This window comes from Pinus tabuliformis, chromosome J (assembly GCF_031772625.1).
Source record: "Pinus tabuliformis cultivar Carrire ecotype Pingquan chromosome J, CPIR1, whole genome shotgun sequence".
Lineage (NCBI taxonomy): Eukaryota > Viridiplantae > Streptophyta > Pinopsida > Pinales > Pinaceae > Pinus > Pinus tabuliformis.
The window spans coordinates 1,205,886,282-1,205,900,495 of record NC_142295.1 but is presented as its reverse complement, the minus strand read 5'-3'; positions in this window follow the sequence as shown (position 1 = coordinate 1,205,900,495).

Genomic DNA, 14,214 nt, shown 5'->3' with positions numbered 1-14,214 from the left:
AAATGCATCCAGAAAAATATCTACATCATTTAGGCCATCATAAGTAGGCAGATTTCTTACCTCTGACAACACACAGCGTAGTGACTGGGTCATCATGTTACAGCTCAGCGTAGTTACTTCGTGTAACTAATTGTGCGAGCATTCTAGTTCTTCATCAGAGTCTGAGGTGCATGAACTCTTGCAATCCCATGTAATCCGTCCATCCGTTGTTGGATTCACCCAGTCTTGGTCTCGTGTTGTTATCTTATAGATACAGTCCAGATCATCATCGCTCTCATAATCGTGGACTAGTTCAGTATAGCACGATCCTTCAGCAGGATCTAGGGGTACTATTACGCGCAACAATTTCTTCTCAAAGATCATCTTTCACTTCTTTAGATTGATTACCCCATTCATATCAATAGCCCAGTGAATTCCCAGGAGCGCAGGATAGGGATTGTTGTCATCACTATCTCTATTACTTCAAAATAATCCAGCGAGCTCGCACCTTCAATATCTAGTCACCCGTTGTAGCCGCCCCATCAGGATAATCTTTTGCTGATTCGCCATCCTTAGCTGAATCAGAGACCATTGCAGCGCGGGTCTCCCATCCGTTCCCAAGTCTTCTTTGGTAGGACGTTTGCATCTGACCCCAGGTCCAAAATAACCTGATCCATTTCATACTCTCCTATCTACGCAATTAGTCTCATCTCCTTTCCCGTCCTTGTTTTATGCTTGCTAATGTTTCGTACTACATGTGGCTCAGTAGGAGTGTTTTCAACGCATCTATTTATGAGCTCCTATAGCCCCTTCATAGCCTTGCTATCGCGCTGTAGATTCATGCAAGTCTCCAGGAAAGTTGTAAACATAGAAGGGTCCATCTCCTGATCAGGCTTATCCTTGCTTCCTGAGGTGGAGGCCTCAGTGAAGCTCTTCTTTGCTTCCATGAAGGTTTCTCGTGCGCGCTCCAAATCGAACTCAGCCTCCTTCGCCAGAGCTTTGCGCACCCATGTACTATCATCAGGTAGTTTTCCCTTGTCATCTCCTATTGCAACTCCACTTCGGAGCACTATATTCACGTGTGGATCCTCTTTGCGTGGCTCAAATCTCATCATCTACAGGTTCTGAGTCATCGGAGGTGGTAGTGCCCCTTTGTCACGTATCCTAGCTATCAACATAGGACAATCTTTCATTTCATGATCAAATAGAGTGCAATACTTGCACGACGATCACGTCGGATTAGTGAAATCGCGGGCATAGTGTCCTGGCCCTTCACAATTGTAGCAGATTAGCTATCCTCGACCTCTGTTAGGTCATCCTCCACCTCGGCTTTGTCCGCACCCCTGAAATCTTGTTTGCGCCATCCCTGTGCTCTGGTCAAGGGGCACGTTTCGTCCTGAACCTTGTAGGCGGGTGTTTTATCCATCATCAACTCATAGCTTCTATAGTTGCGCTCATCATGCCCTACCGGCCTGCAAAAGTTGCAGAACAGTTGTTGTGGTGCCTGTACAAACTTCTACAGCAAATGACAGTTATCAGTGGCATGTTTTGATGCTACCTGACATATAGCACACCACAATGTAGACCCCACGCTCGGTCTTGCTTGAGCTTCCGGCCTCAAAGGCATTGGTCCTCCTCCTGTAAGGTAGTTCACAAAGACCGGACAATGGTCTTTGTCATGCCCCTGACTCTTGCATTTCAGACACCATACCTCTTCGTGCACCTCTGGTCGAATTGTCTTGTCCTGCTTCAAGCTTTGCATCTCAAGGCAAAGATTTTTCAACTGCACATGGATATGTTGAACCCCAAGATTTGGATCCTGCATCGGTGTTTCATGCAGCTTCATTGTGATCTTCAACTCCTCTACCTGAGTTGTTATCTTTTGCTGCGACAATGCAACCCTTAAGTGTGGCAGGAGCGAAGCCACAAACCACTCACAATGTTGTTCGTCTGTTAGGTTCATGTTAGCTTCGCGGATTGTACACTTCAAACTCTAATCGAGTTCCCAAGGTGTCTCGCCTGGTTGCATCGCGATTTATTTGAACCCTACAATTCACTGTGCTTCAGATTTAGGCCTAATGAATTCTTTATTCAGTGCTATCTGGATGTCTTCCACACCAGCATTTAGGTTATCATTAGCGTACTTGATATACCGGGTTAGTGCGCAATCTTGCAGAGCACTAAACAATGTCGCCTTCTTCATATTATCATTTGTAATGCCCTAATCTTCCCATACAACGTTTACAATGAACCAGAATTGGTTCGGGTCATCATTTCCCAAGCCTTTGAACAAAGGAAGCTTCACTGAATTTGCCATACTAAACTGCGGTCGAGGTGGAGGTGGTACGGGTGAAGTCGTAGGCGATGGTGGTGAAGTTGGAGGTGGTGCGGTTGGAGGTGGTATTCATGGGAATCCTTGCCTTATTAACTAAATAGCACTTTGCAGAGAAATCTGCGTTATTCCCTCTTCGTCACCTCGCGGAGGTGAAATCAGCGGACTATATTCAAGACCCATTTTTCCTTCGTTCTTGTAAGTTTTTCCGCTTCGCGTAGCCCCAAACATCAAGGTAGTTTCATAACCTATTTTTCACATAATAAAATTTTAATCCAGGTATTCAATATTTCACGTACTTACCTCACAGTGTTTTGAAAAAGCGTCACTCCGCCTCGCTGTAGCTGACTGAGGTGTCGACCGCAAATTCAGTTACAATCCCTCCTTTAACGTGATCAAGCCAATGATCGACAATGCAAGTGATCTCATCCTCCAATGCTTCCAACCTTCGTACTAGCTCCAGGGTCCACACAATAGGACCGTCAAGTTTCCACCTTCCTTGGCTATCTGCTAGCTTCGCGATCCACTCGTATAGCTCAATCAAAAAGGAGCTGAAAAAGATCTTGTGGATCTCTATATACAGGTGCCTATCCAACCACTGTTCCTTTGTCAGTTGCAGGTTTTTGTTCTCCTACACCGTGAATTCGTGGATCTTCCTATCCAACCAGTCTCTAATCTCTTTCTTAGTTGGATTCCAATGATATGATATCACACGTCTCTTATGTAGATTCCAGTCTCGGCAACAGAACCATTTGTTGGCTTGAGGGGGCCTAACCCAGGTTCAGTGTTAATTAACCAAACAAATCCCTACACTACTGGCCCTTTCGCCATCAGCCCGTGGGGCGCGGACCGAAGTCTCACCCGAAGCAGTATGAGGGGATGATGGAACCAATTTCCGCACCCTGAGATGGTCGTGATGTTGTTTTATTCCTTTTATTCATGCCTTTGCGCAGGTTACTTCGCTTTAGAGCTTGCCAGACGAGCCCTTTGTTCCGTCCTTCAATACCTCTGCGAAAGGGTTCTGTTGTCGTTTACGCGGCCCTAACCCTTGATCTAGACCCTTTCGCGTTGCCAAGGCAGGGTAACATACAGATTCCTAAATTGTTCCAAGTGTCTTGCTTATCTTATTAGTTACTCACAGTTAGCACCGCGTAAACAAATATTCTTATATGTGTCCAGTTATCCAGCATAATTATACACATTCACGCACCATATAAGCATTATAAAGGAAATTCATACATAAAATGACAAGATGCATTAATCGAAACAAAGACACAGAAATTGCAAAATACTTCTCTTTATTGATATCTTCCAAGCAATTATAGACTCTATTCACCCTACACACACAACTGCAGGGGATGCGCACTCAGTTGTGGACTTCTACTCTAGGCCTCTGCGCACTCAGCTACAGAGCCTCTACCTATGCTATGACCCAAAACTTAGACTTCCTACTTCAAAACTATTACTCTCTTCTTTTGTGTCTCTCTTTTTTCTTAACTACTTAGAGCTTAGCTCTTTTTATACAATCCAATGGTCTGCAGACCATGGGTAGATCTCTTACAGCCGACTTTACTTTACAAAACTAAGGGCGGACAACCCTTTATGACTTATAACACCTACGTGTTCCACGACCACAAAATGTGGAGTCTTTACAAGTTTCTTACAAAATTTGACCAAAATATGGGCTTTTAGCCCCAAAACTGTCCTTTGGGGGATCCCATTCCTAACAGTGATTGTTCGAACTAGAGGGAAAATTTGTAGGCATGATCATGTGCAAGTCATGCCATTTGGTATCAGTTGCACTGAGAGGGAAGTAGAATGTTGGGTTTACAATTTGAGTGATCATGTCAGTTAGCTCACACCGTCGTTTTTTTTAGAAAGAGATTGTTCCTCGTAGGGCTGAGCCAAAGCACATGACTTGTTTGGGAAATTTTGAATTTGGGAAGTCACGAAGACATTGTCGTAGATATGAAATAGTTTTTGGCAAGTTATTCTAAATGTATTTCTTTAAAAAATAGTAGTAGTTGCTTGGCTAATGTGGAGCATTAGATTGTTATAGAGGTAGTAGCAAAATCTTAGATGTTGGCCAAATTAGTAATCATGGTATTATAGCAAGTGCAAAGCATATGCATGCATCTCAACTTTTGTAATTCTTGGTTGTGTGATCATGGAAATTCTTGTAGGAAAGAGGGTGGGGAATTCCATAGCAAAGAGGCCCTCGATGGTGTATTCGTTCATAGGTGATAGAGATATTGCAGGCCAGTCAACCGAGCTTGTTGAATTTGGATGGGTGGAGTGAAAATAAGCACAAATGTGCTCAAGTTCAGTACATGAGTTTGGGAGAATTGGAATGAAAGAAGAGGTTGGATATCTAATGGAGTTAGCATGACATCAGGATCGTAAGTAGAATCAACTATGGTTTGATGGGGTTCAAAAGAGGAGGTGGTTACATTATGAAGAAGAGAATAAATATATGTAGGTTGATCTGGCAGAGCATAAATTGCAGATGGGTTGAGTTGGACATCCTTGTAATAGGGATCATTAGTTAGTTTGTATTCAAGTGTCGCAAGTACACGTGACTTGAAAACGAAGAATTCATAAGCCTTTTCAGAAGGATTGTGCATTTTCACAATGAGAATGTCCAATTCATAAACCATTTGAGGTAAGTATTTGGCAATAGTAGTGATGTCTTGAGAGAAGTTGATTGTATGACCGCTATATTTATATTAGCCACCACTGGCATGAGTGACTTATAGAATGGATTTCACACACCCAATGAGTATTTCCTCAACTTGTGTTAAATTTTGAAGGACATATGGTTGTTCACTAGGGTTCATGTTGTTCAGATGAGAAAAACAATTGGTAGATTTAGATGATGCACAACGAAAACAAGAAAGGCTACCATGTAAAAGCCTTGTTTTCATACTTGGGTATGATTCTTTGCATATTGTGCAAACATGCATGGTAGAAATTTTATCTATCCTTTTTGGAAAGCGATGGTGTTCATTATTAAGGGGGCATTATATTGGTTTTGATGGAGGTGAGGTGAATTGGTTTGCATAGTTGGGAAAGCACTTGAGGTGGGAAGGGATGTAGTGGAAGCAGTAGGTTTTTTGTGGTTTTTATAAAGAAGTCGTTGTTTATTGTATCTTTGTTTTGTACATAAAGAAGACACCTTTGTGCTTTTTTATCCGCATTTCGACTGTTGCATGGAATATCTAAGAAAATGGAAAATTATTTATCGTTAGTTTGGAGACATAAGCAACTTAGAGTGAATCAAAATTAAGTTATGTATGCATATAAAATGTGTTACAAGTTTTATAATTCCAACTTTTTATTTGAACATCATTGAACAATAACAGGAATAGGAAAAATAATAAACATTCAATTTATAGCAATATAAACGATGTTGACATTGACACAGATGTTGATATATAGGTTTTGTAAATTTTGAAGGGGTAAAAATATATATGTTGGAATTATTGAAAAAGAATATTTTCAAAATATATGTTATTGTAGCATCAAAAATTGATAGAAATAGAGCAAGATAAGAAATTTCTAGTTTTTCTTATTTGAACATCATTGAACGATAGCATAAATAGATAAACAAGAAAACATTCAATTTATATACATATAAACGACGAAGGGAAAAAAATGAACTGAAGTTCCTACAATGTTGATATGTATATTATGTAAATTGTGAAGAGGTAAACATACATTTTTTGAATTATTGAAAAAGATTGTTGTCAAAGAAAGTGTGTAGCACAACAACATGGGCGTATTTTACAATATTATGGAACAATGATCTATACAGATATGATAATGTACAAAAAAATAGCATTCCTTGCAACAATGAAGAATAGCAAGTAGTTGTGCAATGGATATTGCTTGAATGTCCTTGAGGACCTCCTTGCATGTAGCGTCATTGAATTTCTTATTAATTAAGCAGTATTGTTTGCAAGTGATCAACACCATTGAAGAAGTCTGTTTTGATGGAAAGCATCAGTAGGAAGTGGTAGCCTAGAATCTGTCCACAAATTTCTTGGAGATCAACTAGTTTGATAGAAAGAAGGAACAGATCTTTTGTTGTGACATCCATGAGCTCATTTCATGTGTCATTGAAAGTCATGACATTTTCTAGGTACTTGGTGTGGTCATGTAACTCAATTTTAAGTTTGTAACGGTAGTCACATTCTGGGAAGTTGTCGTTACACTTTGTACAATGCCAAAGATTGTTATAATGGTGTATCATGTATTGTTTTACGTTGAAATCTAATGGACATGTAAGAAAATAGAAGTCATCCATGTGAAGAGCATTCACAGTTGCACAAACCAAAACCCATATTGCTTTCTTGGAGGCTTGCATGCAAGTAATTTCATGAATCGTCTTTTGTGCTAGGGCTCGTTTGGAAGCAACATTGTAGTTTCTACTCAAAGATGGAGAGGAATAGTTATAGCTTGTTTCATGAAACCATGTATGGAGTTGTTGAGTTTCTTCAATGTTTGGATTTATGACGAGAGTGCTAGTGGAGATTTTCCCTATGGTGATTCCAATGAATTCAAATACATGAACTCCTTTGATTGCAAGGATTAATGGGTTGTTAGAAGAGAACAATTCAACAAGGTTTTTTCCTATAGAGTCACAATGATCTCCCCATAGTGTTACATCAATGATAAAACCTAACTTGTCCTTTAATGTGAGTGTTTTCCTTAGTGTTTCAGTTCCATCTCTTTGTCGAATTGTCGAGGCAGGTGAGGTGGAGCTAACAACACCAATGACATCTACATTGGTATTTGAGCTTGCAGACTTGATTTCAGCGATAGTTTTGAAATGAAAAAATTGATAAGGAAAGGTTGGATCATCTACCAAACATGTCTTGACAGTGGATGCAATAAACAAGTAAATCTCTCATTTGTTCTTTAGGTGGTTGTAGTTTGGGTTTTCTTCTTTAATTGTTCCATTTGAAACAATGTATAGTTTCCCAACTTGAATTAGATTATAAAGAGATTCAAACAATTCAGCAAATGCAGAAAGGTAGATCTCATCTTTATCATGATCAATAAGGTCAAATCCAAATACTTTTCCAGAGCCACATGCATTTTTGTAAGTCTTCAATGTTGCCTTTGCAGATGTTCTACCTTGGGTTGACCAATACTTTCGGTAGGGATTGAGTGCCTTGAATGACACAGTTGTACTGGTGGATGTATTCGTTGGAGTTACTATAGAGGGAAAGCTCTCTTCTGCCGATGAAGAGATAGAATGGAATGTGCATGCCTTTGCATTTAGTAGTGTTGTTGAATCCTTAGTCAACGTTGCTTTACTCCTCACAACCTTAAGTTCAACCATTCGGATGGATCTTGTGTAAACGAACGAAAAAGAAATTAATGTAGAATCCATTTTTTTGTAATGCAGGAAGAGTGTAAAAGACAAAAAAACGAAAGAGGGTGCATTCAAATTTCGGGCCTTCCAAAGATTTTTGAAGTAGCAGGCAAGCTACTTTTTTAGGAAGAAAGATTAAGCTGACTTGGATGTCTTCAAATGAAACTTGTGTGTTATATGCAGACAGTAGCAAAGTCTTGTGTTGATGTGTTCCATCGGAGAGAGTATTGTGGAAGTGTGATGATGTAGTTATTGATGAGGTAACAAAGCCGATGTCGATTATTTGGAGTAGTGGTTGAATCTCAGTGGAGCCATTTAGTAACAGAGGAATTCCATTCTCGGTTAAGGCTAGCTCCATAATATTAGCATGGTACAATCTGCGATCACAAAAAATCCCTGTAATTGATTTTAATGCGCTGGAAGAGATATTTAAACATAGAATGATAACATATGTAAGGGAAGCATGAATTAGATTTGCAAATTTAATTTTCCATAATTGCAAATTAGAATATGTTCAGCAAGGTCATGATTCTTGTTTTTATGCTTAATTGGATATATTTGTGGCTATTGTTTTCCATCAGACACTATTGTGTCACGGAACACAACATATTGGATGTTGGAAGATATTTTAACCAAGTGGCCAAAAAACCAAATAGGAGTGGCTCTCAAGAATACTCTAGCACGTAAAGACATACAGAGTTCAACATATAGGACTTGTTATTACGTGATCCAAAAAGGAACTTTTGTGATTTTCCACTAATCAGTAAATATGATTAATTCCAATCTGCAATCTTAGAACTATGAATTTGTATCATGTTTCCATTAGTCTATTCGGGATTTGACAAAGCTCAAATACTTATCATTCTCTGGACTTGACCACAGGTTTCTCCTTTAAAGGAGTTAACCAGGTTGCAATAGCATTGTTGTTCATTATGTATCGTAGGAAGAGGAGGAAACCTCCTTTTAGGAGCTCTAATTCAAAGGTGGAAAAATTCCTAAAGGAGAAAACAAACAACTTTGTTGAAAGTTGGAAGGAGGAGGCTTTGGTGTGGTGTATAAATGAATGCTTCTGAATGATGCTCTAGTGGTTGTAAAGCTTGTTGATAGGGATAGGCAGGTCGAGACCCAATTCATAAATGAAGTTCCTACATTCTTTAATGTTCCATGAATACATGTACTTTGTCACAAGTTCATTCAATAAAAATTCTATAAATAAAAATCATATTAAATAATATATTAAAATAAACATGGAAAATAAGAGGGATTTTATGTTCATATTATGGATTTGGAAACTCTATATGATAGACCTAGGGAATAATAGAGGCGTGAGTTGAGATGAACTTAATTTACTTTAAATAATTTTCTACAAAAGTCTCAATCATGTTTGTTAGGGTCCACCTAGAATAAGAAATATCTAAAAAAAAATCAAATATAAAAAATTAAATAGCATCATAATTCTTCAGCATGTACGCTAAATATCTAAAAAAATCAAATATAAAAAATTAAAGAGCACCATAATTCTTTAGCATGTGAATGCTGCTCAACAGGGAAAAATCAAACCTCTCCCCATATGCAGGGGTATATATTTGTCACATTCACTCTTCGTTGATGACATTCTTTTGACAGCCCTCCTGTGCAGAGAAACATGGATATGCATCTTTAACATATTGGAGTGTTTTCAAAAGGCCACCGGCCTGATCATCAACGACATCAAGTCCTCGTTTTATGTCGCCGATGTCAGTGGTGATATTGTTGCTTATATTTCTGAAATTTTTCGCATCAAAGCTCTTCCTATCAAAGAGGGCCTCAAATATCTTGGCTTTCATTTGAAACCTGTGAGCTATAAAGTGGCGGACTGGGCATGGATACTGGATCGGATTTACCACAAAATATCCTCATGGGAATTCAGAAGCTTATCGATGGGTGGGCGTGCCATCCTCACCCAAGCCGTTTTGGTTCAATCTATGGTTTACTGGGCTCTCCTGTTCTATATCCCTGCATCTATCATTAACAAATTAAACAGAATGATAGCATGTTTCATTTGGGGCGGTCAGAAGGAGAAACACAAAATCCATCTCTGCAAACTCCCGAAGCTGACTCGGCCAAAATATATGGGAGGCTGGGGCATATTGGATCTTCACACATTTCGAAGGGCGCTCCTTTGCAAATCAATGTGCAAGGCGATTTTGGGGTCTTCCTTCTGGAGTTATGCTATCTGTGCCAAGTATATGAAAGGCCGTGATATTACTTACTGGATCAGACAGCAAACCATTGGCTCTACTAACGGCTCGTTCATATGGAGGGGTTTTAAAAAATTGGAATCTTTTTTTAAGGAAAATTTGATTTGGAAATTTCAAACAGGGGCCTCGATCATTATAGGCATTGATGTCTTTGTTGGAACGGGAGAACAGATCCATATCCCCCCACGACTACTAAATATTTTACACAGGACTGGTCATTTTTTCTGGGACAGTGTTATCAAAAAGTGGGAAGGTGTCGTCCCTGTCTGGAAATCCGCCGTGGAAATTGGATTGCCTGATGTGCTGGCAACACAATGGAAGGATATCATATTGGCCTTACAAACTCGCGGCATTTTCCGTTCAACAGACAGCGACTATATCATATGGAATGGACTTGGGGGCTGTGCGGAAATACTTGCAAAACATATCTATCAACAGATACTTCACTCTGAATTCGATCCTCCAGACCACATCTTTCCGCTCACTTTCTGGAAAACTGGATGTCCGATCAAAATCGTTATTTTTGCCTGGCTGGTATATTATAACAAGAATCTCACCTGGGAGAATCTCCAGAAGCGCCAATGGAGTGGCCCTGCAATTTTCCCCCTCTATAGATCGGATTCTGAAAACAATTTGCACATTTTCTTTGAATGTCCACAGTCCCTTATAATCTGGCAGCGCTTAACTTCTAAATTGGGTTTCAACAAAGTCTTCGCTCCCACCACCCAGGAGACTTTCTATGAATGGAGCACCATGAGCTGCTCGCGGAGGCTGATATTTTTAATTACCATTTGGTACATCTGGAAATGGCGTAATCAAATAATCTTTGAATCAAAAAGGGAACCACATTCATATGTCATTGAATCTATTCATTGTTTATATGGTGCCCTCGACCGATCCCTTGATCGCCAACAGAGACCCAAGGTCGTCAAAGGAAGGTATCATCAGACAAACGCTGTCTATGGATTTCCCCGCGCATATTTCGACGGCGCTGCCCAGAACAACATATGCGCCTGCGGTGTATACATTAATACTCAAGAAGATCAAGCTATTGAATTATATTGGAACGGAGGTCCCGGAACCAATAGCAAAGCTGAAATTATGGCTCTCGCCGGTCTCATCTATTTCTTCGACTTCCTGGGTATCCAAAACCTCCATATCTACGGAGACTCCAAGGTCACCATTGACCATGTTTTGTCCAAAAACAGCATAAAAATATCCACCTATCTGGTTGGTTGAGCTGGATCGAGGAGCTGTGGCATAAACGGAAGGACTTCACAATCTCTCACATTGGCCGGGAAAAGAACAGTAAAGTTGATGCTCTGTCAAAACTGGGGCTTTCCGCGCCTCAAGGAGTATGGAGGATGCAGGTTATTTTGGACAACATCTCCTTCCAGATTCATGATTTTCAGTTGCCCGGTACATAATCATATTTTTTGGGCCGCATAGTCTGGTACCAATTTTGCTTCACATCCTATTACGTCTTATTATGTTTTTGCTGTTTATTTCCCACATACATTATATTCGGTTGATGGTGCTGTTATTTTGGATCTGATAGGTAGATATACCTAACATACAATAGTTGTATCATGTATGTATATTGGACCACATAACATAAATATTCTGCTTTTTTTCATGCTGAAAAAAAAAAAAACGATAGGTATGTTATGAAGTCAAAATAATTAAACATCAAAATCTAATTGATTTTGTTCTAAATCTCATGGAAATTTTCTTGAAATAATAAGTCTGAGTTCTACAAGTGCCCAAAGAGTTTTTCAAGGACAAAATTCATTATTCTATAATCTACACAATCTAAGTACCCACAAATTTCCGGAGACAAAATTCATTTTAATCTTGAGACAATTTGTCTCTAAATTCTTATCAGAAAATAAAAATGTCTAATACTTAAGTTGTTCTTTATCCTATGTTATTATATAAAAATAATAATTTAACACATCATGTTATTGTATTATATGAAAATAATAATATAACAGATGGGTTTGTCAACCAAACCACATCTCTAAACAAAGGGGACATTATCATCAATTATAGGTTATGTTAACATTTTTGAGTTCTACAAGTGCCCAAAGAGTCTCTCTGAAAAATAGGTTATGTTAACATTTCATTCCATGATTGAGCCGAGAAGCTCATTCTGCAGCCCAGTACCACATCTCTAAACAAAAGGGACATTATCATCAACTATAGGTTATTTTAACATTTCATTCCATGATTGAGCCGAGAGGCTCATTCTCCAGCCCAATACCGCTAAAATAAAAATTATAAAAAAACTATACAAAACATTTAAATATTGTTAACTCATAAAAAGATTAAACATGAAAAAATTCAATCCCTTTCATACTAATTAATAATAGAAAACTCCAATTAAAAAATAAATAAATAAATAAATATCAATGAATGTTTTTTCCATTGCTCCATTCCAGCCATTACCTTTGTGTATATTTAGCCATTTTATTTTTAAAAATGGAATATCACGTATAATATATAATATAAAGTGGAGTGAAAGTTGCTATGGAATATCACGTATAATATATAATATAAAGTGGAGTGAAAGTTGCTAGTTTAATTTGAAATTTTCATTCAGAGAACCACAAAGCTACTCACCCTCAATTGAAGCCATAGGCATCCAAGTATAATAATCCACCGTCACGGTTTGGTTGAGGTATCCTAAAGTCTATTGTAAATTTTATAATATTTTAGGATCAGATGGATATGGCAATTTCAAAAATATTTTGGGATTTGAGAGATCGTTCATGTTTGTCAGATTTCAAAATATTATCCATATACATATTAGTGCAGTTTGATTTTTACATCTATGTGATTAATTATGACAAGTTTGGCATATTTGGAGTCCTCTAAACAATTAATTTTCTGTCAAAAATTTGTTTTTTTTTGAATTACATGGTGTTTAAATCTCTTTTAATGGTGGAAATTAATTTTTTTGTTTAAAACCTGGAACATTTATAATTCTGGGTCTTGATGGTGACTTAAATTTCCCAAAAAAAAATCTCAAAAATAATGTCAGGAAAACATTCTTGTCCCAGTAAATTCTGAAATTAGACCATGATAACTTAACTCTCCAAAAATTCCCTCTGAAATTCATGACAGAAAAGACATTCATTTCCGGGTAAGATGATGACCGAGTTTACTACTCTAATCTTAATCAGCATGCACGTTTCACCGTGGGACGGACGTGCCCACTGCCAGTAAGTCAAATACGCATCATGGGATATTATTGCACTTTGATTCGAAAATGAAAAATGTAATAAAAATATATAAAAATAAATCGTCAATAGAGAATATTTTATTTTTAAAATTTATTATTAATTTAAATTATTATTATTTAATATATATTTAGTTATTAATTATAGTATTCAAAAAAAATTATATATAAATTATGCTCATGAAAGGAAGAAGCATATTTATGTTGAAAATAAAAAGCTAAAATTTCAGCTTTTTAACCTATGTTTTTATATCATCATTACTATTAAATGAACACTTACAAATAAGTTGTTATTTTGATTAGATTTTTAATTTCTAAAAATCATTACTATTAAATGAACATTTATTAATAAAATAAGTGGTTATTTTGATTAGATTTTTAATTTCTAAAATAAATACGATTAGCAATTGTTCCAAAAGGTACAAAGAAAGGCCGATAGGATTATTAAATTGGAATTGTTGAATTTTTCTAGAAGAGTTAATTGGTTTGTGGAAAACCTTGTTTTATTGCACTGGATCATTGTGCAATTACTTTTCTTTAGATGTTTTGTTTATATTTATATTACAAGTACAATTACTTTTCTTTAGATGTTTTGTTTATATTTATATTACAAGGAACACATTGAATGTTTTATTTCATTTTTGCTATCCTTACTAATATCCTTTCGGTGCTTTTTCTTGATCAATTTGATGAAATATTCCATTATCCTTTGGTCAAAGTCCTCCCCTGCATGTTAGTGTACATCATGGTAAGTTCAAAGCTGGAAAGCTAACCAAAAAAGTCAATGATAACCACCAATGCACATATTCAAATTCGTAATGTAAAACTGCCAGACACAGTTCAGACAAATTACCTCCAAGAAGGGTATCACTGTTTGTAGCCAAAACCTCAAAAACTCCGTTGTCAATAGTCAAAACACTGACATCAAACGTGCCACCGCCAAGATCAAAAACAACAATATTTTTCTCTCCACCCTTCTTGTCCAATCCATAAGCTATTGCTGCCACTGTGGGTTCGTTGATAATACGAGCTACATTCAAGG